Here is a 25,325-nt window from a genome sequence, read left to right as displayed (position 1 = left end):
ACCAGAAGACTAGCAGAATGGACTCTCCAGAGCCAAGCATAGACAAGAGGCCCACGGAAGAGGGTAGGAAGGGCGGAGAGGCAGTGTGTGCTACACGACTGGCAGGAGGGAGCTGGGGAGGTGGAGGGGCAGCCCTCAGGGCAAGGCAGAGCCCCCAAAGTCTGGCTTGCAAAAGCGGAGGAGCCAGACACCATGAGTACTGACAGCCAGCGGGATTTAACATCTGGAATGTTAAAAGTCAACAGCTCTTCTCTCAGAGAGACATGAGGGCGAGAGGACGCCGGAAGGGAAAGTTGTTGAGCCCCAAAAGGACAGAGCCCAGCTCAGCAGCGTGAACAAAGCCACTGGCAAGTGCCGTCTCCCTCTCCCATCCCCCAGCCGAAATTCCAAAGGGAACCAGTTCCAATCACCGAACTTGCTTGCACCACGCAAATGCCTAACGCTGTGCTTCTGTGGATCAATCCCTCCGACAGGCCTTCTTCCCTTCCGGTGCTGCCAGGGCCCCTCCCACAGGGCACCACTGAGGGCAAAGCCAGCTAAGCCTGCCCCTCCAGCCCCTGTATACCTTGCGGATCCACCCCGGCTAATACGCCCTTGGCCACATCCCATCGAAGCAGCACCACAAGCCTGGCAGTGTGCAAGTAGCCCAGACAGGGGCCACATCACTCCACAGTGAGTCCTGCCCTTGGGAGAGGGGAAGATAAGGTACACACCAGTCTGACTGTGGCCCCAGCGGTGGGCTGGGGACAGACATCAGGTCTGACTGGGGCCCCTCCCACCAACACAAGTTACTCAAGACAGCACAGGGGAAGTGCCCTGCAGTTTGGAGCTACCACAGGGAGTACCCAAAGTGACAAAACAAAAGAATTCACCTCAAAAGAAACTCCAGGAAGTAGTGACAACTAACGAATTGATCAAAAATGATTTAAGCAATATAAAGGAACAAGAACTTAGAATAATAGTCATAAAATTAATCTCTTGGCTTGAAAAAAGTACAGAGGACAGCAGAGAATCTATTGCTACAGAGATCAAACGACTAAGAAATAGTCATGAGGAGCTAAAAAATGCTATAAATGAGGTGTAAAATAAAATGGAGGTGGCCATAGCACGGACTGAAGAGGCAGAGGAGAGAATAGGTGAATTAGAAGATAAAATTATGGAAAAAGAGGAAGTTAAGAAAAAGAGATTAAAAAATCCAGGAGTATGAGGAGAGAATTAGAGAACTAAGTGATGCAATCAAACAGAACAATATCCGTATCATAGGAATTCCAGAAGAAGAAAAGAGAGAGAAAGGGGCTGAAGGTGTACTTGAACAAATCATAGCTGAAACCTACCCTGATCTGGGGAAGGAAAAAGGCATTGAAATCCAAGAGGCACAGAGAACTCCCTTCAGACGTAACTTGAATTGATCTGCACGACATATCATAGTGAAACTGGCAAAATACAAGGATAAAGAGAAAATTCTGAAAGCAGCTAGGGATAAACAGGCCCTGACTTACAAAGATAGACACATAAGGGTAGTAGCAAACCTATCTACTGAAACTTGGCAGGCCAGAAAGGAATGGCAGGAAATCTTCAATGTGATGCACAGAAAAAATATGCAGCCGAGAATCCTTTATCCAGCAAGTCTGTCATTCAGAATAGGAGAGAAAAAGATCTTCCCAAACAAACAAAAACTGAAGGAATTCATCACCACTAAACCAGCCCTAAAAGAGATCCTAAGGGGGATCCTGTGAGACAAAGTACCAGAGACATCACTACAAGCATGAAACCTACAGACATCACAATGACTCTAAACCAATACCTTTCGATAATAACACTGAATGTAAATGGACTAAATGCTCCAAACAAAAGACATAGGGTATCAGAATGGTTAAAAAAAAAAAAACAAGACCCATCTATTTGCTGTCTACAAGAGACTCATTTTAGACCTGAGAACACCTTCAGATTGAAACTGAGGGGATGGAGAACTATCTGTCATGTTACTGGAAGTCAAAAGAAAGCTGGAGTAGCCATACTTCTATCAGAAAAACTAGACTTTAAATTAAAGGCTGTAACAAGAGATGAAGAAGGGCATTGTATAATAATCACAGGGTCTATCCATCAAGAAGAGCTAACAATTATAAATATCTATGTGCCAAATACAGGAACCCCCCAAATATATAAAACAATTAGTCACAAACATAAGCAACCTTATTGATAAGAATGTGGTAATTTCAGGGGACTTTAATACCCCACTTACAGCAATGGATAGATCATCTAGACACAGGATCAGTAAACAAGGGCCCTGAATGATACATTGGATCAGATGGACTTGACAGATATATTTAGAACTCTGCATCCCAAAGCAACAGAATAACTTTCTTCTCGAGTGCACATGGAACATTCTCCAAGATAGATCACATACTGGGTCACAAAACAGCCCTTCATAAGTATAAAATAATTGAGATCATACCATGCACACTTTCAGACCACAATGCTATGAAACTTGAAATCAACCACAGGAAAACATCTGGAAAACCTCCAAAAGCATGGAGGTTAAAGAACACCCTACTGAAGAATGAATGAGTCAACCAGGCAAATAGAGAAGAAATTTAAAAATATTTGGAAACAAATGAAAATGAAAATACAACAATCCAAATGCTTTGGGATGCAGTGAAGGCAGTCCTTAGAGGAAAATGCATTGCAATCCAGGCCTATCTCAAGAAACAAGAAAAATCCCAAATACAAAATCTAATGGCACACCTAAAGGAAATAGAAGCAGAACAGCAAAGACACCCCAAACCCAGCAGAAGAAGAGAAATAATAAAGATCAGAGCAGAAATAAACAATATAATCTAAAATAACAGTAGAGCAGATCAATGAAACCAAGAGTTGTTTTTTTTTTTTTTTGAAAAAAATAAACAAAATTGATAAACCTCTAGCCAGGCTTCTCAAAAAGAAAAGGGAGATGACCCAAATAGATAAAATCATGAATGAAAATGGAATTATTACCACCAATCCCAGAAATACAAGAATTATCAGGGAATATTATGAAAAATTATATGCCAACAAACTGGACAACCTGGAAGAAATGGACAAATTCCTAAACACCCACACACTTCCAAAACTCAAACAGGAAGAAACAGAAAACTTGAACCGACCCATAACCAGCAAAGAAATTGAATCAGTTATCAAAAATCTCCTAACAAATAAGAGTCCAGGACCAGATGGCTTCCCTGGGGAATTCTACCAGACATTTAAAGCAGAGATAATACCTATCCTTCTCAAGCTTTCCAAAAAATAAAAAAGGAAGGAAAACTTCCAGACTCTATGAAGCCAGCATTACTTTGATTCCCAAACCTGACAGAAACCCAGTAAAAAAAGAGAACTACAGGCCAATATCTGATGAATATGGATGCAAAAATTCTCAACAAGATACTATCAAATGGAATTCACCAGGATATAAAACGAATTATTCACCATGATCAAGTGGGATTCATTCCTGGGCTGCAGGGCTGGTTCAATATTCGCAAACCAATCAATGTGATACATCACATTAATTAAAGAAAAGATAAGAACCATATGATCCTGTCAATCAATGCAGCAAAAGAATTTGACAAAATTCAGCATCGTTTCTTAATAAAAACCCTCGAGAAAGTCGGGATAGAAGGAACATACTTAAACATTATAAAAGCCATTCATGAAAAGCCCACAGCTAATATCATCCTCAATTGGGAAAAACTCAGAGCTTTCCCCCTGAGATCAGGAACACAACAGGGATATCCACTCTCACTGCTGTTGTTTAACATAGTGTTGGAAGTTCTAGCATCAGCAATCAGACAACAAAAGGAACTCAAAGGCATAAAAATTGGCAAAGATGAAGTTAAGCTTTCACTTTTTGCAGATGACATGATATCATACATGGAAAACCCGATAGACTCCACCAAGTCTGTTAGAACTGATACATGAATTTAGCAAAGTTGCAGGTTACAAAATTAATGTACAGAAATCAGTTGCATTCTTATACACTAATAATGAAGCAACAGGAAGACAAATAAAGAAACTGATCCCATTCACAATTGCACCAAGAATCATAAAATAAACCTAACCAAAGATGTAAAAGATCTGTATGCTGAAAAGTATAGAAAGCTTATGAAGGAAACTGAAGAAGATACAAAGAAATGGAAAAACATTCTGTGCTCATGGATTGGGAGAATAAATATTGTTAAAATGTCAATACTACCCAAAGAAATCTACACATTCAATGCAATCCCAATCAAAATTGCACCAGCATTCTTCTCGAAGCTACAACAAGCAATCCTAAAATTTGTATGGAACCACAAAAGACCCCAAATGGCCAAAGTAATATTGAAGAAGAAAACCAAAGCAGGAGGCATCACAATCCCAGACTTTAGCCTCTACTAAAAACCTGTAATCATCAAGACAGCATGGTATTGGCACAAAAACAGACACATAGACCACTGGAATAGAGACTCCAGAATTGGACCCACAAAAGTATGGCCAACTAATCTTTGACAAAGCAGGAAAGAATATCCAGTGGAAAAAAGACAGTCTCTTTAACAAATGGTGCTGGGAGAACTGGACAGCAACATGTAGGAGAATGAAACTAGACCACTTTCTTACAGCATTCACAAAAATAAACTCAAAATGGATAAAGGACCTGAATGTGAAACAGGAAACCATCAAAACTCTAGAGGAGAAAGCAGGAAAAAACCTCCCTGACCTCAGCTGCAGCAATTTCTTATCAACACATCTCCAAAGGCAAGGGAATTAAAAGCAAAAATGAACTATTGGGACCTCGTGAAGATAAAAAGCTTCTGCACTGCAAAGGAAACAGTCAACAAAACTAAAAGGCAACTGCTGGAATGGGAAAAGATATTTGCAAAGATATTGGACAAAGGGCTAGTATCCAAAATCTATAAAGAGCTCACCAAACTCCACACCCGAAAAACAAATAATCCAGTGAAGAAATGGACAGAAGACATGAACAGACTCTTCTTAATGAAGACATCCAGATGGCCAACAGGCATATGAAAAGATGCTCAATGTCACTCCTCATCAGGGAAATACAAATCAAAACCACACTCAGATACCACCTCACGCCAGTCAGAGTGGCTAAAATGAACAAATCAGGAGACTATAGATGCTGGCGAGGATGTGGAGAAATGGGAAACCTCTTGCTCTGTTGGTGGGAATGCAAACTGGTGCAACCACTCTGGAAAACAGTGTGGAGGTTCCTCAAAACATTAAAAATAGATCTACCCTATGACCCAGCAATAGCACTGCTAGGAATGTACCCAAGGGATACAGGAGTACTGATGCATAGGGGCACTTATACCCCAATGTTTATAGCAGCACTTTTAACAATACCCAAATTATGGAAAGAGCCTAAATGTCCATCAACTGATGAATGGATAAAGAAATTGTGGTTTATATGTACAATGGAATACTACTTGACAATGAGAAAGAATGAAATATGGCCTTTTGTAGCAACGTGGATGGAACTGGAGAGTGTTAGGCTAAGTGAACTAAGTCATACAGAGAAAGACAGATACTGTATGTTTTCACTCTTATGTGGATCCTGAGAAACTTAACAGAAGACCATGGGGGAGAGGAAGGGGAAAAAAACGTTAGAGAGGGAGGGAGGCAAAACCTAAGAGACTTAAAAACTGAGAATAAACTGAGGGTTGATGGGGGGGAGGAAGGGGAAAGTGGGTGATGGGTGTTGAGGAGGGTACCTGTTGGGATGAGCACTGGGTGTTGTATGGGAACCAATTTGACAATAAATTTCATATTAAAAACTAAAAATTAAAAAAATATAATAAAAGACCAAAAAAGCTCATCATAATTTAGCTGCCATACACAACAGAGTAGACAAAATTTGGAGTTTACATGTGGCCAGTTAGAAGGGCTAAGTAAACAAATCCAGTGTTCTATGAAAATTCTAGAAAACCCTTGTAAGATTAAAACTATATCTCAGGATAAAATACAGTTTCCATTAACAACGAATAAAACTGTTGTATTGGATTTTATCAAAATAAAAATATTTATTTCTACTTGTCAAAGGCAATATTAAGAGAAGGAAAAGACAAGCCATACAGACATATCTGACCTTGTATCTCAACATATGAAGAACTCCTAAAATCAATAATTGAAAGACAACACAATAAAAGTTAGCAAAAGACTCAAAACAGTTACTTCATAAAAGAGGATATACAAATTTCCAATAAACACATGAAAATATACTTAATTAACATTGTTGGTCTTCAGGAAAATGTAAACCACAGTGATTTACATTTCACATCCGCTAGGATGGCTACAATTAAAAAGGCTAACAACACCAAATACTGGCAAGAATGCAGAGCAAATAGAACTTGCAGGATATTAGAGTGTAAATTGTTTAGAGACCACTTTGAAAATCCATTTGGCAGTTTCTTACTAAACTAAACATATACCTAGCCCATGAGCCAGCAGTTCCAGTCCTAGGTGTTTACCTAGGAGAGATGAAAATTTTCATCCATAAAAGACATACAGTCATGTTTACAACAGCTTTATTTGTAATAGCTCCAAACAGGAAGCAACCCAAATATCTAACAACAGGGGAATAGGAAAATATATTATGGTCTATTCAAGCCACAATATTACAAGAAATATTCAGGAAAGAACTATTGATCACAAACCAATGTGGCTATATCTCAAAACCATTGTATTGTTCAAAAGAAGCCAGAGACAGAAGGGTACAACTATTTGGTTTCATTTATGTGAATTTCAAGAACTGGTAAAACTAATCTATTATGACGATAGAAATCCAAATAGTGGTGAAGTTTAACTGGAAGAGGGCAAGGAAAATTTCTAGGGCAATGGAAATATTCTGTATCTTAACAGAGGTAGTGGATTCACAAGTGTATTTTAATCAAAACTTCCTGAATTAGCCATTTAAAATTTGTGCTTTTCATGATCTGTAAATTTTATGTCAATAAAAATGCTACAGGTGGTTGTACTGTGGTATTTGATATTTTGATTGGATTTGGATTAAATATAGCATGATTAACGTTTGAGTTGGATTAAATGATTTGGGTTAAATACAGCATAGCATAGATTATATAGTATATACAGGGTATATACCTACTTTAGGAAGTACCTGACTCAGCCCTCCCCCACACATCATATTATTATCATACTGTCATACCATAGATATGTGAGTATCCTGGACCATGTCCTATTTTCATGCCTTATTCTTCATTCTTATTCTTCAGGCTTATTTCCTTTATCATTCTTTTCTCTTTTCATAAATTGGAAACTGGGGCGCCTGGGTGGCTCAGTCGGTTAAGCGTCCAACTTTGGCTCAGGTCATGATTTTGCGGTTCATGGGTTCAAGCCCCAAGTTGGACTCTGTGCTGACAGCTCAGAGCCTGGAGCCTGCTTCGGATTTGTCTCCATCTCTTTCTGCTGCTCCCCTGCTCATGCTCTCTCTCAAATATAAATAAACATTAAAAAATTTTAATAAAAAATAAAAATAAATTGGAAACTGCTCTAATAACTAAGGGCCATTTTTAGCTAAGGCATTTTTGTAACACCAATCCCAAGTGCTGAATTGTTTTTACATGCTGATAGTTTCCAAAAGTTCATCTATAAGAAAGAACAGTAATTGAATCTGTATAAGATTAAACCAACCAAAACATGATCTTTGGCTGTATTTTTGAGGTTTTAGTGGAACTTCAAAAGTATTTCTTGTAAAATGCTTACTAGGATTCAGTTTCATTTCTGACCAGAATTTGTGTTCTTCATTTGTTGACCTGTCCATAAACATTTATGATGGTAATCTGTTCATCAAGTCACTTACAGAATGTTATCCAAATTGATGCAAAAACTAATTCTCCAGCTTCTTTGCAAAAAGCATCTATTCTCTTTTAGGTAACCAAATAATTAGGAATAAGCCTGTAATATTACACCTTTATTTTCTCACTGCTGGCCCAAGAAGTTGGTGTGATACTGAACTGTGACAACTGATCACCGTATAAATTCCTTTTTAATGCTTTTCTGTAATGTGTAATAGACTGTGAACTACCATCATCTTGAAATGTCATCATGTTTCCACAACATGACAAAGTCATAATGTGAAAATGCTGAATTTAGTATTTTAAAACCTGCCATGAGCAGTGAGTGGTATCACCAACACCAAATCTTAATCTAAGAGTTAGTTTACTCATTTTCCACTTCATTTTATAAGAAAATCTTCCCGTTTTGTTTTTCAGGGAGGATTGTGGCATTACACAGGCCTTTTTAGTATTAAGCAATAGTCAAGTGCTGATATTTTCCCTTAACTTTCATATAAATGTTCCTTCTTGAAGCAATTAATTCAGTTAGGTATTGTCTGTACGGTGAGTCTAGAAAAACTTATCTGCTCTCAAGGTGCTCTTGAGGTAATTGGGAATCATAATACATACATACGAAAGAGTTAAGTAGAAATCCAAGGCCATCTATGGTTATATAACAAAAATGGCTGTTTCTCTAATGATTCTAGAAGGGTGCAAAGTCATACTCTTTCACAGAAGCAAATACTTCTAATTAGTGATGCCATTATTATAGCCACTAGACATATGATTATTTAAATGTAAGTGGATTAAAATTAAATAAAATTTGGGGCGCCTGGGTGGCGCAGTCGGTTGGGCGTCCGACTTCAGCCAGGTCACGATCTCGCGGTCCGTGAGTTCGAGCCCCGCGTCAGGCTCTGGGCTGATGGCTCGGAGCCTGGAGCCTGTTTCCGATTCTGTGTCTCCCTCTCTCTCTGCCCCTCCCCCGTTCATGCTCTGTCTTTCTCTGTCCCAAAAATAAATTAAAAACGTTGAAAAAAAAAATTAAAAAAAAATAAAATTAAATAAAATTAAATTAAATTAAATTTAAAATTCAGTTTTTTGGTCACAGTAGCCACAATTCAAGTACTCAGTAGCCATATGTGGCTAGTGACTACCATATTGGACAACAAAGATATGAAACACTGCCAATCTTTCGAAACAGTCTACTGAAGAGTGATATCTGAATCATACCTCTACTTGATGAGTCTGGAGCTATTCTACTTCACAGAAGATGATTTAATGTAATAATGTTTCCTTATTCACATACCTTTGTCCTAACAGGACACTATGATCTGTTTGTGCATGGCAGAAATTTTGAGCTGTCACAACTTTCTGTTCTTATTTGGTCTTTCTTATCAATGTTGGAGAATTGGAATATAGTGATTGTTGAAGGAATAGGAAGTTAAAAGTATGGTGGTCTTAGTGACCAAAAGAAAGGAAATGAAGCAATGTTCCTTAAATAAGAAATATGTATCAGGTGCCTGTTCCTGATAATATTAGACCCTAGGCTAGGCACAGGGGAGGCAATGGTACTTGGATAAGAAGGATGCAGTCCCAGTCTTCTAGGAGTTTCCAGTTACATGGGGTTGAGCAGAATGAAAAGAGGCAAGTATAATCCAGTGTGCTAAAATGCTGTTCTAAGAGTATATACAAGGTGCAATAGCATCATATAGGAGGGACACTAAGGCTGAAGGTCAAAGAGAACTTCCATGAATAAGTGGCATTTAAACCAATCCCAACTCTGAAAGGATTAGGACAAATTGAAGCAGATAGGACAGAGTAAGATTGAAAGAAACGAGTGGATAGGAAAACATTCCTAGCAAAATAAAATGAATATCAAAGAACCAAGGGCAAAAAAAGCATATAAGCCATTTAAGAAACTATAATTATGTATAAGAAATAAGAGCAAAAGCACAAAAAGGAAACCCAATTAGAGATAAAGTTAACTACTTATAAAAGTTGAGATGTATGTGTTAGAATTTGTTTTGTTTTACAATATAGCTTCAAAAGTAATTTATCTACTTAATATTCTTTTAGAATATGTGCACACACACCAATAGAAAGTGTGGTTGGGGAAGGGAAATGTAGACAGAAAGTTGGCAAGACCCAGCAATTCTAACATATGCATGTTGGATTTCTTCCAAAACTCTGCTATTAGCATTTTGTATTAACATAGAATTTTGATTTTTTATCAACAATTGTTTAAAGTTAAGTGTATGTCAATGACTCCCCCAGAATGAATAGAAATGAGTCAGTTATGATAGCAAATGATTGTGAGTATGTAATTATGAATACCCTAGTACCTATAAATTTATAAATCAGCATAGATTTCAAAAACTAACTGTTATTTAACTATATATGTTAATGATGCCATTTAAAACTTCTAAACATAAAGCAAAAATATTCAGGGTTTTTATTCAGTATTTCTTACTAGAGACCTAAAAATGGCAAACTTGACTATATATATAAATTAGATCTCAATAAACCTGACTTTAAAAAAAAAAACCTCCTTTAATTACATATTTACACATGTATGTATTTCATAAAAGTGTAAATGTATCTACACATGTCATTTTTAGAGCATTCGGTTTCCTTTTACTTTTCAGCTTGGCTTTCTCCCATTCTTCTCTCTTCTTCTACCTCCATCCATAACCCTTATTTTTCTATCCTCAAAAGAAAACCAACAGGACATATTAATTCTTCCATATTTTTCTCTAAACATTTCTAATAATAATAATATTTATATATATAGTCCCACAAAGTTATATAATTTGGAGTCATTGTTGATTTTTAAAATGAGATTATGTTATAAATAATTTCTCACCTTGATTTTTTCCATTCTGCAAGTACATCATAGAAATCCTTCCATGACACCTTGTATTGCTCTAATAGATTCCTCTTAATATTTCCATAATGTTTCATGACAGGAACACGTCATCATTTTATGATTGATGAACATTACCACTGTTTCCAATGTGGTGCCACAAGGAAACAATGATACACTGAGAATCCTTGTGCATTAATCTAAAATTTTTATTTCTCTTAGATATATTGCTGGGAATGGGATTCCTGGGCCCAAAGTCATCTATATATTTTTTTTTTAATTTGAACAGATGTCACTTTTGAAAAAGACTATAACATTTTCCCGTTTCCGTTGGCAATGTGTGAGAATACACTTTTCAATGCATCTCCACCAGCAATATATTTAAATGTGGTCAGACCAATAGATATAAAGTAGTAGGCTCCTGTTATTTCATTCTGTATTCACCTAATCACTAATGAGTTTGGGTATTGTTCATACGCTCATTGAACACGTCTATTTGTTCTACTGAGAATTACCTTTCCAGATGCTTTATCTATTTTTCTTCTGCATCCTCTATTCTTTGCTAGAATAAAGGTTGCTTAATTAGAGGAACACCTATATATTTATAAATATTAATTCTTTGTCCCCATGTTCCAACTTTTTTTTGTAAATCTGATGGTCTTCACTTTGTGTATGCATATATACATACATATATATATAGCCATACAAAGGCATATTAAAATGCCTTTAAAAATAAAATGTATGTTAAAAAAGTCTGCTGTACAAATATATACTTTCTAGATTCCATATGTTGGTTAAAAAGTCTTTCCTAACATATATTACATATGCTCCCCTATTTTTCTTGCGGGGCTTTTACTATTTTATTTTGAACTATTAATCCAACTGGAAATTATTTTAGGAAGAGTTAGAAAAAGGTTTGATTTTATTTATTACAAACAGACAGCTAATTATGCCAAAAACGTTTATTAATATATTTACCAACTTTCTAGACAACCCATAACACAGCTACACCACACCAAAAACATATAATAATATAATTATATAGATGTATTATTACTTCAACATAAAAACATGAAAAAAGACCTTTATTTGGGACTATATATTATTCTGTATTATTCATTTCTTACTTAAAAAATTACTTTGTTTAAACAAAACAATAGAACTAGGTTAACTGTGAAATAGTAGTAACTGATAGTTACTAGTTAAACAAATGATATAGGTGATAAAATATAACAATATTTTACTAAGTTTTCTTTTGATCCTCTGGTAAAGCAGTTATTTTTGTTCTTTTATAAACTCTGTATTAGAGATTTAAATTTTTAACTATATTTAAGACACATAAGGGCAAGACTTTTCAAAAGGGAAACAAATACAAAAATACTAATTAAGCATAAGTAGATTTAAACATATAACTAAACATTAACTATATTAAGTAACAACAATGGCATATTTTTTTTCAGTGCTATGCGTGATACTGTATGATGATTTTAGCCTTTCTGTTTCCCTTTCCAAAAATACTTCTCTGAATTGCTTGCAACCTTTAGCACATCCTTCTTTTATAGAGTGGTAAAACTAAAATAACTAAACATAAAATTCACTTTGACTTGCAAATCTGCTCTTATCTAACCCACATTATAATGATTCTGGTGTCATCCCAATGGGATGGTATCAATCTAAATATGCTGTTAACAAAAATGTTTGAGCATGAAATACTTAGGAATTAAAAATTATCAGCAATAGCAGGTGTGTTAACTTGTAGGGATTGGATTCTGGCCTTCCATACACTTCGATTATTATTATTATTATTATTATGAAGTAATCTTATTTCAAAAAATGTGTCATTTTTTCTCTGCAGCTTTTTGTCATAATCTCCACATAAAATTGAACAACTCAGGTGTAGTCAGTTCATCTTTTTCCAAGCACACTATGGTTTCTTCAAAAAAATCATCAAACAGTGTTGGGAAAAGCAGCATAGAAATTTCTCTTTTATGGTGATCTTTTTCTTCATTGTTATCCTCAATGTATTTCCAAACTGGAGAACATTCTTCTTGTTCCACACTTAGAATATGTGACTTTATGGCCATCTATACTTGAAAAATTAATAGCCATCTTGTAGGCAAATGTCTAAGAAAGCCATCTCTTTCCATTTCTATTAAGTAAAATCTCCTGAGTGCTTCTCACATTTTGACAACATAAAAAAATGATAAAAATTTTAAATAATGAAAGCTTCACTATCTCAGGTAAGCAAACCATGCCCCTTTTTGCAGTGTTATATACATGATATACAGAATATTTAGCAGGTAGGATCTTTTAATTTTCTTTGGTAAGAAGTTTAGCTATGGAATCAAATTTGATGAAGTTTACATTTCTTTGTAGATTGTCTTTGTATTTGGACAAATTATCAGTCAACTTTTGTTTTTTTTTATGCAGTTTTATTAACATATTCATAGAAATTAGGAAAACAATTTGACATTACACTGTTTAAATCAAAATACCTAAGAGCGAGGGTGATTATTTTTATTGTTGACATTATGTGACTCCTAACTTTACTGCAGAAAACATGATCATTCAGGTAAAGTCCAAAAGAGTCAGTCTATACTACAGAGTCTCAGCTGATCTATTATCAGAATTTCCTCCTTTTGTTTACCACAGCACATTTTATTTGCAACCTCAGAATCAGGGAATCTAGCTTTACCCCATTTCAGAGAGCTATGAGGAGAACAATCCGATAATGTGTGTTTGTTCTTGTGCTATGCCCAAACTAATTTAGCAGTTGCTCTCTTCAGCTGAGCATTGGTGCCTTTTGGAAGACACAAAAACTTTTGGTGTGCCTCATCCCCAAGTTGGAAGATACAGTCTCTGTTGTATGCTTTCTCATTTCCTTTTCCACCATACTCAATTCCCAATAACCCATGTCATATCCATCTGCTACAAAAATCATCACTTTCAGCCCCTATCTTTTATCCTGTGGTATGGATTTTGGACCCCAACCTTCTGTATCATTACCAAAAACCTGTACCCCTACCCCAGCCCCGCAAGAAGTTCCCCTTGATGTAGAGCTTCCATTGCTACAACTGGGATATCACAGGCCAACTGGGACGGTTGTCATCCTAGTCCTTCCATTTGAGCCTGTAGGACCAATGAGCATTTTCTCCTTCAATTCATCTGTTCAATTTTTTGGTTGAGAAATTGAGGTTTGTTTGTTAGTTTATAGCCACATAGATCTTTTTAGGCTCACAACTGAATCTGGTTAAATACCCTGCTTATTTTTCTTTTAAAATTGGATTCTTACTAGTACCACAATGCTCTTGTCCCAGAATGTGTTCTTCTTGCTCAGGTTCATCTTCCCCTCTCTAAATGTGGCACTTACTCTATGGGTTGTCTTTTTTCTTTATCAGTTTATGAGGACTCAAATCTGATTGTTGGATTATTCTAGGGATTGTCCATCTTGCTACAGAAGTTGAAATGTCACTCTCCTTATAGACCAGTAGTATAGAAGAAAGTGATTCACAAATCTCCCTGCTGAGGAACCTGGAGGAAGCTGGGGCTCTCCAGTCTTCTGCTGTGTCCCAGCTCCATGAAGGCAGATCTGTGTCCACTTATTCAACTCCTTCCTGACCAATTTAAAGGCAGCAGAACAGGGGCGCCTGGGTGGCTCAGTCGGTTGGGTGTCTGACTTTGGCTCAGGTCATGATCTCACAGTTTGTGAGTTCCAGCCCCACATTAGGCTCTGTGCTGACAGCTCAGAGCCTGGAGCCTGCTTTGGATTCTGTCTCCTTCTATCTCTGCTCCTCCCCTAGTCATGCTCCATCTCTGTCTCTCTCTCAAAAATAAATAAACATTTAAAAAATCTTTTTAAATAAAGGCAGCAGAACAGGCATATTCATGGGGACAAATATCTAAGGAAAGAGAGCAGGAAGATTTGAAATCCAAATTGTGAGAAAAGCATTGCCCCAAACTTGGTTTCTTCATTGCCTTCCCTGGAGGTTCTGCTGGTTTTCTCAGGTACTCACCCTGCCTGAAGGAGAGAATTCTTAGTCTTTTCCCCACACAGAATTATCCAGAACTCCAGGCCTTACTACCCTTCTGTCTTCTAGACCCTAGTAGCCATTTGTTTCAAGAGAAAGTTGTCAGTGGAAAAGTTAGCTGTGCTTAGTTTTTCACATTCCCAGAATGCTTTAATAAACTTGAAAAAATTAGTATTCCAATGGCGTCAAAAAAGAGAGGCAAAGATAAAATTTATAAGTAAATACACTGCTTCTTTTCCAGGTTAAAAAAGGATATTTTCTAAATAGCTGATATCTATTTTAAACACATTCATATCTTCCTTGTGAAAATCTATTCCCTGTGATGACTATCTTGGAGCACAAATTCAAATTTCAAAATAATAGCAGGTAAAATATAGTAGGCCAACAATTAAGGCAGCAGTAAACAAAGCCATATATATTTTAAAAGTGAGTCTTAAGCACTAAAATATGGACTTGGGCATGATTTATTTTGCTAGATAAATTCAGACGAAATGATGAATGATGCTAAATTATTAATTTGTTCAAAGTGGGAGAGGCCACCACCTAGAACCATATGTCATAAATATTAAAGCCATCCCATCTTAAGGACTTATGTGGGCTATGAATTATAAGGACCACCGTAGATCGATTCTGGGTTAATCATAACTCTTTGCGCCTGTAATTCACAATCACTTTATCCCCTACTGACCATTAGTTTAAATTGTAAAGAAGTTAGCTTGGTGTGCAAAGCTAGAATTTATTTCTCCCAGTTTGTTCTCGGGCCTTTTGGTTTTTATTTTGTGAGGAAAAATAATAAGTTTCCATCCTGCAGCCTTTATTTTAATTTTAAAAAGCTCTGCTTTGGTTTTAATCCTGAAAACCTGAAATACTTAGATAGCAATAACTACAAAATCAACAGGCTTCAATCGTCCAAAATCATATAAACCAGATATTCATTCATCCCAATAGTTCTTTGTAGTTGAGAATTTTTATGTTTTTTTTCTTTCAAGTTTTCATTTACATTCCAGTTAGTTAACATATAGTATTGTAATATTAGTTTCAGATGTAGGATTTCATGACTCACCACTTACATGCAAGACCAAGTGCTCATCACAAGTACCCTCCTTAATCCCAATCACCTGTTTAACATATCTTCCTACCCACTTCCCCCCCCCAGCAACGCCCAGTTTGTTCTCTATGGTTAAGAGTCTATTTGGGTGCCTGGGTAACTCAGTCAATTAAGCATGCCGCTCTTGATTTGGGCTCAGGTCATGATCTCACAGTCCATGAGTTCGAGCCCCCCGCATGAACTCCACATCAAAGAGCCTACTTGGGATCCCCCTCTCCCTCTCTATCTGCCCCTCCCCCACTCATTCCCTCTCTCTCAAAAATAAGTAAATAAACTTTAAAAAAAATTTTTGTTTTGTGGTTTACCTTTTTTTCTCTTCCCCGTGTTCATCTGTTTTGTTTCTTAAATCCCACATATGAATGAAATCATATGATACTTGTCTTTCTCTGACTGACTTATTTTACTTGGCATAATGCTCTCTAGCTCCATCCATGTCATCGCAAATGGTAAGATTTCATTCTTTTGTATGGCTGAGTAATAGGCAAGCTGTTTTTTAAAAGCTTAACTTTTATTTATCTTAATAGTGTGATCATATAACATTAAACAAGTTGCATTCTTTTCATGGCTCTTGCTTTATACTATGTATGGTGCATTATTTTTATTTGTATAAATATTATTTTTCAAACTAGGTAGGCTTTGCCTTGAAGGCAAAGGCTACCATATCTCACATATTTTTAAATTCCTATAGCAAGTATCTCCCAGAAACTGATCTTTAATGTAGTGGAAAAAAGATGACCTTGAGCTGAAGTTTCAAATCTAGTCATTGATAACACTTAGAACAAGTTCCATTACCACATCTGAGTTAGGCATCATAATATCAGCTGCCTCACAGTATTGGGAAGAACAAATAAACTTGTGTGTAAAGGGCATTTTTTAAGAATGGAAAAAATTCTTTATAAATGAGGAAGACATCAGAGGACAGATATCCCTTCAGTGAAGGGATATCTCATCTTACACTTTGGTTTAAATGTCCTCTTTCCATAATTGTCCCATTGATTTTTTTAGTAAAAAAAAAAAAAGATTATCATTGATGTATCTCTGTAGCTACACATTTTGAAGTGCACTTTTAAGAAATTTTCTCAGTTAAAGATTTGTGCGAGAAAGAATATGGCTTCCCAATTAAAACCAAAGTCATTGGGATAACTGGTAGTGAAAGTCTATTTGCTTATTGTGTGGACTTCTGCAGTTATTATAGGAGATGGCTGCCTAATGAATTGAAAAGAAAAGTGCTTTTAGCATTAGGTCACAGTAGAGGATTCAAACCTGGGGCATTCAGGACAAGAGGAGTCTACAGAAGAAAAGAAATATGCCATAATCCAAAACATGATGAGAAGCACAGGTGCAGGTTTTGAAAATACATTTTTCCCATCCTTCAGTTTACTTGGCAAGAAATGCAAATATTTGAGAAAATAACATTGAATATTTATAGTTCTTCACCTGATAGATGGAAAATTGCAGAAAACTAGAACGTTCAAAAAGTGTGCATGAACAAAAACTGGTTTCCAAAGAGTATCTGTGTTTAATCAGGCACTCAACATAAGGAACTTAAATATTTGGGGTTTTCTTGTACAACAAATTCAGTTACCAGAATATTTAAGCAGGCTGCCCTGATTACCTCAGTGAAAGTCAATTTCCCTTTCTTTAAACCACTTTAACATTTTAAGCTTTGTTTATGGTACATACCATCATAAGCTTTGTGTTACAAGCAGTACTTGACTTATCTCCACTACTGAGTTGTAAGCAGCTTGAAGGCAAGAGCCCAAGTCTTACCTTTGTATTTCTTACAGATCCCTTCAACATCTTCAAGTTAATGCATAATGATTATGAGTAAAGTGGAATTCAAAGAAATAGTACTTTAATCATACTATGGAAATGAAATTAAGCCTTGTTTCATCTCAACAATGAGAAATCCATCAAGACTATTAGTATCTCAGCGCCACTATAAGGACACAGGTGTTGAGCATTAGCAGCTACCACCTTCCATTAATCCCCACAGCATTCTGGTATCTCTATTTTAGGGACCAGAGATTGACAATATTGAAGGTAGATGCCATTTTGGCTTCTTTTCCCTGTAGCATAAATGGGGCCTGGAATTTGATGACATAAAGCTTCTGGATGCACTTTTGCCCTCTGTTTAAACTTGTATGAAGCACTCACTTGGCATGGAATCCACTGGTAAATAAGTCAGTGGCCTACAATGTAGCTGCTTATCGAAATATGACTTCAAGAGCAAAGACTAGTTGAAAGTTTTTTTAGATTTTTTTTGATGTTTATTTTTGAGAGAGAGACAGAGTGTGAGTGGGGGAGGGGCATAGAGATAGGGAGTTACAGAAACTGAAGGAGACTCCAGGCTCTGAGCTGTCAGCACAGAGCCCAATGCGGGGTTTGAGCTCATGAACCATGAGATCATGACCTGAGCCCAAGTCGGTCACTCAACTGACTGAGCCACCCAGGCACCCCAAGACTAGTTGAAATTTTTAAGTAATATCCCATCACCTAGTCAGACGGACTGAAAATTTTCAAACCTTCCATTGTTATCCTGTTGAACAGTGACTTTAGGTTTTGTTGATGCATATTTTGTAGACAGCTTTAACCTAGTGGTAAAAAACTATCCAAAGGATAATGATTTTATGTTTTAGTAGGTGAAAAAAAAAAAAAGGATATTTTTAAAAGCTAAAATGGTTTGGGTTACTACACAACATTTCACTGGTATTGCTACAGGCTATAATCATACTGTTTTAGTGGTTCTCTTTAAAAATGAATTCATGATGCTTTGTAACATTAGAATTATTAGAAACGCGTATATATGGCAATGATAATGTTAATATACATTTAATTCGAGCTTTACAGTTCACAAAGCAGTAACAGCCATGCTAGAACACTTTTCTAATAGCAAAGCAATATGTCCCCAACTGGGGAGGTCCCTTGAGAGTTATAAAGAAGTGCAAGGAAATCTAGGAGGCCAGAGTGGCTGTTTGCAAGAAGAGAAAAGCAGAAATCAAAGTAGCTTGTTAGAGGAGGCTTCAGGGTCACTGCTATCTCTGTTACTTGTATGTTTAGACCTAGTAAGCTAAAAGTAGATATGAAAGTTGGTAATTAAAGGTAACAGAATATGCCACCCCAAAATATACTACCTTAGTATATTGATGATTTTGAGCTGTAAGCACTTGAAAAACAGCAAATGCAGGGAGAAGCTTTCTCTAAACAACCCTTATTTACCTAAAGATAAATTCTCAGAAAGGAACTCACGTGTCATAAATCCCCTCCCTGGGATTTCATCAACAGGGAATGACTCACATCACAGGAGAAGTAACTAGAAGTGAACACCATATCTAGACAAACTTTGTCATAAAAGATCACACTTCTCATCTATTCTACAAAAGACCATTCACCTTTCATAAATATGATTACTCTCTCGTGAAAAGCTTGCTTCCCCCCTCTCCTTTCCAGTTTAGATAGCTGAATTCTAAAATCACCTTTTTGAGGTAGGTACTCATTTTTCCCAGAGTATCTCTCATGTATACATGAGGTATGACATGTTGATAAACTTCTTTTTGTTTTCCTCTTGTTCATCTGTCTTTTATTACAGGGGTCTCACCTAAGAACTCCAAAGAGTAGAGGGAAAATTAGTTTTCCACCCCTACGTTAATTAGTGCAAAAGATCAGAAAAGGGGAGGAAGGGCTGTGGGACATGAGTATAATCCTGCCTGTGAGTATATATGGTATAAGACTGAAGATATGAATAATCAGTGTAGAGGAAATCTAACCAAGTATTTCCCCCTTTCTCATACCAACACTCCAAGAATCTGTTAGTTTTTATTAGTACATCAAACCTTATGTATATAAAACCTTTCCTGATTATATTACTCATTTTTCATTTAAAAAAGTGTATTTAGGGGTGGCTGGGTGGCTTAGTCGGTTAAGCGTCTGACTTTGGCTCAGGCCATGATCCCACAGTTTGTGAGTTTGAGCCCCACATCGGGCTCTGTGCTGACAGCTCAGAGCCTGAAGCCTGCTTTGGATTCTCTGTCTCCGTTTCTCTCTGCCCTTCCCCTGCTTGCGATCTGTCTCTCTCTCAAAAATAAATAAACATTTAAATTTTTTTTTAATTTAAATTTAAATTGTCAAGATTGAATTAAATTGAATTGAATTATTGCATTGAATAATTTTTTCAAGGAAAGAATTTTTATCTCTATTTCATCATCTCATAGTTTGGTTGGGGTTCACCCCAACAAAAGATGGTAAGTATTCACTGAGCACAGTAAATAGGCCTATAGGTTTTAGACCATATTTCATGAAAAACTTTGTATTAAATATCTAATGTTGACTTGGTCTAAGCAAATATATTAAAAATGCAGTAATTAAATGTATCAAATATTTACTTATATTTTATTCCTTTTATATTTAGATATTTCATTTTTCCAATATAAGAAAAATACATTCTTACATGTTCTCTAGCTTTGTGGGCTTTTTTTTAACTTAAATTCTTTTTTTATTATAATTAGCTTGTTATACTATAGTAATTTATTTTTATTTTGGTGTTACATAGTACTTTAATATTTTTGAAATAATCACGTTTCACTACCATTTTAAAAATATTTCATATTTCCACACTGATTTGAATTATGACCTTTTTAATACAGTCTATATATAATATTTACATACTTTTATCAGTTTTGTAGGTTTTTTGTCTATTCCACTGATTTTTTATTCTCAAACAAATCCCATGCTATTTTATCTTTAAACTTTATTACATATTTTACTACTTGATGTTCTAAGTCTCCAATCATTTTTTTAAGTTTATTTATTTATTTTGAGAGAGAAAGAGGAGAGAGAGAGAGGGCAGGGGAGAGAGGCAGAGAGGGAGAGAGGGAATCCCAAGCAAGCTCCACACTGTCAGTGCTGAACCCAACACAAGGCTCAGTCTCACAAACTGTGAGATCATGACCTGAGCCAAAATCAAGAGTTCATGCTTAACCAACTGAGCCACTCAGGTGTCCCTCCAATCACTTTTTATTTTCAAAATTTCTTTGTGGGGCGCCTGGGTGGCTCAGTAGGTTAATCATCCGACATCAACTCAGGTCATGATCTCACAGTTTATGGGTTTCAAGCCCTGTGTCAGGCTCTGTGCTGACAGCTCAGACCTGGACTGCTTTGGATTCTGTGTCACCCTCTCTCTCCCTGCCCCTCCCTGCCCTCACACTCTGTCTCTCTGTCTCTGTCTCTGTCTCTCAAAAATGAATAAACGTTAAATTTTTTTTTTTAATTTCTTTGCTATTCTCATCTGATTTCTTCCAAGTAAATATGCAAAGATTTTAATTAGTCCTAAGACATTCTTTTGACATTTTATTTAGATTTCATTAAATACCAAAAATCCTGAGTAAAATTGGCATTTATTTTTAATTATATGTCTATTCTTTTTGGCATATGTTATGTCTTATCTAGAAACAAGTTCAAGTCTATTTCAATCAAGTGCTGAAGTTTTCTTTATATAGTCCCTTTTCATTTGTTGTTAAATTTATTCCTAGGCATTTATATTTACTGTAAAAGGATATTTTTACTTAAATTATGTCTTCTCTCTTATTGACATAATAATAGAAAAGCAACTGATTTGTATATTTTTTTTTTAATTTTTTTTTCAACGTTTTTTATTTATTTTTGGGACAGAGAGAGACAGAACATGAATGGGGGAGGGGCAGAGAGAGAGGGAGACACAGAATCGGAAACAGGCTCCAGGCTCCGAGCCATCAGCCCAGAGCCTGACGCGGGGCTCGAACTCAGGGACCGCGAGATCGTGACCTGGCTGAAGTCGGACACTTAACCGACTGCGCCACCCAGGCGCCCGTAGTATATATTTATTTATAACCAATCTCTTTGTTGAAATCTTTATTTTTCTAATATTTTCTCATGTGATTCTCATGGGTTTCATAACTATGTCATCAAATAATGATAATTTTGTTGGGATACTTGATCAGATTTTTGCTTCCTTACTTATTTCATAGGCTATAATAATAACAGCTATGTTAATTTTGGGGGTAGTTTGAAGTAGTTATTCTATGCTTTGTTAAGCAAGAATCTTTCTGTTCTTACTTTATTAGGTAGGTAGGAATGTAGATAGATGATAATGGTTTTCAATTTTGTCAAATGTCTTTTGGTGTCTTTTAAAGATTATTTAAAAATTTGATAAAGCCTCATTTGTAAGATACATTATCCTAGTAACCTTCCAAATACTGAATCAGTGGTACTATTTCCTGTTTAATAATACATTATTCTTTTATTATACCATTAAAAGCATTTTGCTGATATTTTAGGGAGAAAAAAACACTCAAATTTATGGCTGTTTCTCATATTTTAGTATCAACTTTATTTAGCTCTTTCTCTGTGCTAGTAAAATTACTACTTTTGAGAAAATTTGATAATTTCTCTTTTCCCAGGAAATTATCAAAGTTATCGATATTTTAATTTTATTCCTGTAGAATATTGCATACTATTTTTTACTCCATATAAATAACTTATTTCATTTCCAGTTTTTTACTATCTGTATTTTTTTTTTGGCTTTATTGAGGTACAGTTGACCACAAAGCTGTACTATATATTTGATGTGTACAACGTGATGTTTTGATACATATATACATTGTAAAGTGATCACCACAATAAAGCTATAACATAGCCATCACATCAAATCATTGCCTTTATTTTTGCTTGTCATAAGAATAGTTAAGAATTATCCTTTTAGTAAATTTCAAGTACACAATAAACTATATTCACCATGTACTCACCAGGTTCTGTACTATAGTCACCACGCTATACATTAAACCTCCAGAACTTACTGATCTTGCATAGCTGGAACTTGTGTCCTTTTGCCAATATCTCTTCATTTTCCCTATCTCCCACCCGCCAACCTCTGGCAACCACCATTCTACTCTGTGCTTCTGTAAATTCAGCTATTTTAGATTCTAAATAAATATGAGGTCATGCAGTATTTGTCTTTCTGTGTCTGACTTATTTCACATAACATAATGTCCTCTGGGTCCATCCATGTTGCTACATATGTCAGAGTATTCTTCTTTTATAAGGATGAATAATATTTCATTGTATATTTTTTATCCATTCCTCTCTTGACAGACATTTAGGTTCTTGTTATATCTTGGCTATTGTGTATAATATTGCAATGAACATGGAAGTGCAGATATCTCTCTTAGACACTGGTTTCATTTCCTTTAGATAAATAACCAGAATTGAGATTGTTGGATTATATTATAGTTCTACTTTTAATCTGGGGAAGAACCTCTATAATATCTGTACCAATTTACATTCCCACCAACAGTGTACAAGAATTCCCTTTTGTCCACATCCTCACCAATACTTGTTATCTTATGTCTTTTTGGTAATAGACATTCTAACAGGTTTGAGATGATATTTCATTGTGGTTTTTATTTGAATTTTCCTGATGACCTGATGACCAATGATGTTGAGCACATTTTCATATATCTTTTGGCCTTTCATTTATCTTCTTTTGAGAAATGTCCTTTTCCCATCTTTCAGTCAGGTTATTTTTTTTTTTTTTGCCATTTTTGAGTTGTAGGAGTTCCTTATGTATTTTGGATATGAATCCCTTATCAGATATGTGGTTTGCAAATATTTTGTTCTATTCTGTAGCTTGCTTTTGTCACTCAGTTAATTATTTAATTATATATACAGAAGCTTTCTAATTTGATACAATCTCAATCATCTAATTTTGCATTTGTTGCCTGGCTTTTGGTTGTCTCATATCCAAAAATCACTGCCCAGGTTACTGTTAAGACACTTTCTTCCTATGTTTCCTTCTATGAGTTTTAAGTTTTAGGTCTTACATTTAAGTTTTTAATCCATTTTGTGTTGATTTTTGTATATGGTGTGAGATAGAGGTCCAATTTCATTCTTCTACACGTGACTATCCAATTTTCCTATCACCAGTTATTGAACAGACTATCCTTTCTTCATTGGATGTTCTTGGAACTCTTATAGACCATCAATTGACTGTAAATGTATAGATTTATTTCTGAAATTTCTGTTCTGTTCCATTGATCTAATTGTTTTAATGCCACTATCATATTGTTTTGATTACTGTAGCTTTGTAACATATTTTGAAATCAGAAAGCATGATGCCTCCAGCTTTGTTCTTCTTGCTTAAGATTGCTTTAACTATTTGGGGTCTTTGTGGTTACATGTCAATTTTAGGATTGTTTTTTCTATTCCTGTAAATAATTCCATTGGAAAAAAAAGAATGCCATTGGAGTTTTCATAGGGATTGCATTAAATCTGTAGATCACTTTGGGTAGTATGGGCATTTTAACAATGTTAATTCTTCTAATACACAAACACAAGATTTCTTCCCATTAATCTATGTCTTCTTTAATTTCCTTCCTCACTCTTTTGTAACTTTAAGCATATAAATATTTTACTTCTTTGGTTACATTTCTTCCTAAGTATTCTGTTATTCTCATTGCTATTATAAATGTCATTGTTTCTTAATATCCTTTTCAGAGAGTTCATTGCTTGTGTATAGAAATGCCACTGATTTTTGCATGCTGATTTTGTATTCTGCAACTTTACTGCATTGCTTTATTAGTTCTAACAGCTTTTTTTGTTTAGTCTTTAAGATTTTCTACATATATGATCTTATCATCTGCAGACAGAGATATTTTGACTTCTTCCTTTCTGGTTTGGATATTTTTATTTCTTTTTCCTGTATAATTGCTTTGGCTAAGACTTCTAGTACTATGTTGAATAGAAGTGGTGAGAATGGGCATCTTTGTCTTCTACCTTTGTAGTACTGGAGTTAAGTCCTCAAGGGGATAGGCTGCTTTCAGGAATGTAGACAGAACAACAGTTGGTTAGCCAATCACTGAGAACAGCCCTGTCTCCTGAAAGTATTATTCAGTCTTAGATTCTGTCACAGTTACACAACAAGGATCCCAAAGCTCCCACAAAGGTACTTTGTTCATGGATGGCTGCCAAATTGTTGTTTCTATGAGAAGACCTCCTATTCCTTCATGTTGCTGATACCACTTCCTCTATCTGTATTTATATGTAAAAGTTTTCTTTTTCCCTAGTCAGATTTAGCAAGAAATTGCTTTCTAAACAAACAAACTAGCTGAATATTTGATTTAATTATTAGTTCTGTTTATTTTGTGACTTAAATTCTATATTTATACATAATTTTTAAATTAATTTTATTAAGGTTGCCTTTTATTTTTGATAAATTTGTAATTTAGGGGAAAAGCCACACTTATACATAAAAGATAATCACTAAAAGGTGTTGTAAACAACCCAGGATCAAGTTATGTCCCCTAAATGATGAGAGGGAAAATTGTATAATTATTTTTTCCTCATTTCAATGCCCAACAAAAGGGTTTCATTTAAGTCCAGCTGCAAAATTTGCATAGACCACACTTGGCAACAGATAACTTAGAATAACATAAGATAGGAAATATGTCTTGCCAGCAGGGTAGTGTTAATTATTT

At 35.6% G+C, this 25,325-nt stretch overlaps 1 protein-coding gene across 2 annotated transcripts in view; it reads left to right on the top strand.

Moving 5' to 3' along the window:
* The window catches only part of GRID2 (glutamate ionotropic receptor delta type subunit 2), a 1,468,772-nt gene that overhangs the window by 1,326,224 nt on the left and 117,223 nt on the right, over positions 1–25,325 (top strand). The gene's annotated exons all lie outside the window — the stretch shown is intronic.

This window comes from Neofelis nebulosa, chromosome 3, assembly GCF_028018385.1.
Source record: "Neofelis nebulosa isolate mNeoNeb1 chromosome 3, mNeoNeb1.pri, whole genome shotgun sequence".
NCBI classification, from domain to species: domain Eukaryota; kingdom Metazoa; phylum Chordata; class Mammalia; order Carnivora; family Felidae; genus Neofelis; species Neofelis nebulosa.
Note: the sequence above shows the minus strand (reverse complement) of the source record. Positions and strands in the feature narration are given on the sequence as shown.